Here is a 4,078-nt window from a genome sequence, read left to right on the forward strand (position 1 = left end):
AGTCTCTCAGCAATGTCCATGTGTCACCTAATCCAGAATTACCCTATTTTACTAGTGAAGAAAAAGAAATGTAGAAAGGCATGCCAGATTGTACCGCTAATAAAAACATTTTTTTTTTTAACTAATTGATGTGAAGCTCCAGGGGTTCCAGGTTATTTATCAAACAGGTAAAACCAAACCTATCCACAGGCTCTAAGCCTGTGGAGATTTAAACAGCTGCCACGTTCGTTCAGGAACTCTATCGGGGTTTCGGCCTGAGGAATACTTACCAATGTGCAGCAGTGCAAAGTGGCCCCTCGAAGAAAACAGAATCTCATTTCAGGGTGTCAGGAGGGGACACCAAATGACCATTCCTGGGGCTTTCAGTCAAGGGAGAAAGGGGGTAGTGCTGGAAGCTCAGGAGTCAGGCAGTCAGGCAGTTATCAAGCAAGTGAGCCCATGGCAAGGGGCCAGCACACACCGCCAAGCATAAGTTCACACAGAGGCAAGCTATGTGGATCACACCATGATAGAGAAAGTGGGGGAGAATGGCTGTTAGCCCTGGGAACACACGGCCTGAGTCTGACTAGTACTTACTGGACTCTGGAAGAAGTATCAGTGCATAGCTCTCAATGGACATGGAGCCAAGAGCTGGGCTACTGAGCAGTTGTTTAGCTGGATACCAATTGTCTATTTAAGGGCAAATTTCTCCCAAACTCAATAGCTCAAAATAACTTAGGTATAATTTTTTCACAATATGTGGCATCTCTGGGCTTGCACAGTCATATCTTCAGCTCCACACGATGGTAGCTGGGCTCACTCACATGGCTGCATTTAGTTGAGAGCTCAGTTTGGGCTACAAAATGAAGGTGGTTCATTCAATCACTTGGCAGTTGGTACTGTCTCTCAACTGGGACACATCAGTTTTCTGCCACATGGCCACAGCTAGGACATCCTGACATGGAAGGCAGCTTCTAAGAGGGAAACATAGGAATCAGGCCAGTAACCAAAGATTCAGCCATTTCTTTGTACTACTGATGAACAACTTGAAACTAAAATTTGAAATGAAACAATACGATTGACAGTTCTAAGCCCTGAAAGACTAAAGTAGAAGCTAAAAGGTCTAAGACGTTGGTGAGAGAAGTAAGCAAATGAGTATACCATGTTCATATATTGGAAGACAATATTAATAATAAAACAATTCTCCCAAGAATGATCTGTAGATTTATGGACATCTGAATATTACCAAGAGAGCAAGTCTCATAGCTATTTATTTACAAGCCTACTCTGAAAAAGAAAAAAGTAAGAAAAATATCCAAAATAACTTTGAGTTGGTGCTTAAAGAATGCTTAAATGAACTCTGATAAAGCAGACCATGAAGACAATACTGCACAGTAAAAATGAGCCAAAGTCTGAAATGCAAAACAACATGAGTGATTCTCAAAAACGCTCATTCTAAATGAGAAAGGACAGACTAATTTATATACTATATGACTCCATTTGCCATGCTTTCATGGACAAAAATAAAATCAATACCATGTAACACTGGGTAGAGAGTAGAGAAGAGAGAAGAGCAGAACAGATCGCTACGCATGTCTAAGTGATTCCGACAAGGGTGCAAAGGCAATTATGCAAGAAAAAAGCAGAGCTTCTGACAAATAAAAATGCACATTTTTTAAAAGTGAACTTCGACCTATGACTTTTACTCTTTATACAAAATTTAATAAAATGTCCTTTATACTCAAAGGAAAAAGTGAAATTGCAAAGCTCCTAGATAAGAAAAACATAGGAGAAAAGATCTGTGACTCTGAACTCTGCAAAAAAAAATTTTTTTTAATACAACCAAAACACAAGAAAGACAAACATTAAGTTGGATTTTAAATTTGTTTGATCTGTTAAAGACATACTGTTCTTGGAAGGAAAACCTATACTGACATAAGTCAGTAGTTTATAGGTGCCATGGGCTGGCAGAGGGTTTGACTACAACAAAGGTGTATATGAAGGGGTTTAAGGAAATAAGACAGTCATTTATATTCTGGTTATGTTTGTAAGTAAGCAACTCTATTTATATGTCCAAATCACAAAACTATACATAGCAAACATACATTTTACTATATTGAAATTTAACTACACAACAAATACAAAGCCAAATTTAGCTACATGAGACTTCTTCTCAGAAACATACACAAGAAAGAGAGAGAGAGAGAAAAAGAGAAAGAGAGAGAGAGTTAAAAATAAATGGCAAAAGTCAACAACAAAAAGTTAGTTAATAGTCCTTCAAATCTGATATAGTATTATTCTGATAGTGAAAAAATATTTATATGCAACCTATTATCTGAAAACTGACAAATTCTATATGCACATATGTGTATGTATATGTACATATATATGTATATGCATGTATGTATGTGTGTATGTATTTATGTATATATGTATATACATATATATGTATGTATATATACATATAGGAACTTTGTAAATAATGCAAGCATAAAAAAATGGATGCAGTCTATTGCAGTAGGTGGGATAACCATTTTGGAAAGCAACATGGTGCTGTGTCTCTAAAACCTTAAGTTAAAGAAAGCCATTTGGATGAGCCAATTCTCATGAAATAATCAGAGATGCTGATGAGGGTCATTATCTTTTCTGCATAGCTATGCTGTCTCCCTTGTCACCAGGATGGACGTGCAGAAGGTCCAAAATAAATGCTATCAACTATCTTGATGGTTCTGACTTTCATAAAACATCTGCTTCCATCCAGGGACTTGGTAGAGAGAGTTTCTCCTTCCTGGGCTTGCTTGATCAGGAAGGGTACTTTCTGTGTCACTGTATTAAGGGATGTGTCTACACTCACTGTGAATGACAGTTATGCCCCTGTGTTAGCAAGTGACACTTGTCACATCAGTGGAGAAAAGCAGTGTCTCGGCCGTACTGAATGCTTTGTGGAAGTCCAACAAGGGAGACCAGATGCAAGAGCAATCAAAGAGGGAAGGGATTCAGCTCTAGAGAATGCTGGGAATTCAGGATGAGAAGCCTTTCTGCCTGAGCCCAGGCTGTGAAGAGTCAAGACAAAAACTGACTTTGAAAAAAAAAAAGCCAAGCATTCCAGAAGATCCTTGGCTTGGTTCAGCACTCAGGAGAGAAAAGAAACAGCTTGCTCTTCAGACAGAGCCAAGAGCCTCTAGGTACCAAACTTTTGAAGCATGGAGGGAAAAGGGACTTGAAGATGAGAGAGAAGCAGCAACATGAGACACGGACCCAACCACCAGGGATAACTAGTAACAGAAATGTTTCTGAATCTTGGCTACTGTTGCATTTACCACTTGGTTCACATTACAGTGTGGGTGCTCACCATCCTTCCCAAATCTGGCTGTTAACCCAACTACCTCTGCCATAGCTGTGGGACTCTAGAGACTCTCTCTGTCTTAATACCTGAGCTCACTCTACTGGCCCAGGCCCCTTCAACTCCCACGTTCTGTGCCCTCTGCCACCCACACATGCCCACTCACACCCTCAGACATTACCACACCATGGGCTTGGTTGAAAGGACTAAGTTACTAAGCAAACAAGGACCAGTTCCATAGTAGTGAGCACTGAGCATAGCTCAGTTTGTAACCTGCCCACCTCACAAGCATGAGGGCCTGAGCACACTTGGAATTCCAGTGCTGAGGAAGCAGAGACACTGGGAATGCAGGGGCCTTGCTGGCCAGCTGGCCAATCCTCACCCTAATTGATGAACTCAAATCTACCAAAAGACTGTCTCAAGGGAAACGTATGGTGTTTGTGAGGATTACACTTAAGGTTGTTCTCTGACCTACACACACACGCACACTCACACACACACACACACACTTGTAAATTTATGTACACACAGACCCACACATACGTGCACACATACTTTAAAGAAGGAACAAACGGAAGGAAGGATAGAAGAAGGGAAAGAAGGGGAGGAGGAGAGGGATACGGGATATATAGAAGGAGGGAGGGAGGAAGGGGGAAGGGAAAAAGGAAGAGTGTTTTTGGGCCGGAGAACACATGATTCTGCATACTGACTTGTAAGACCACAGGGACCGCTGCTAACAAAAGTTGAGTGAGCACA

The sequence above is a fragment of the Mastomys coucha genome, unplaced genomic scaffold, assembly GCF_008632895.1.
Source record: "Mastomys coucha isolate ucsf_1 unplaced genomic scaffold, UCSF_Mcou_1 pScaffold18, whole genome shotgun sequence".
Taxonomy (NCBI): domain Eukaryota; kingdom Metazoa; phylum Chordata; class Mammalia; order Rodentia; family Muridae; genus Mastomys; species Mastomys coucha.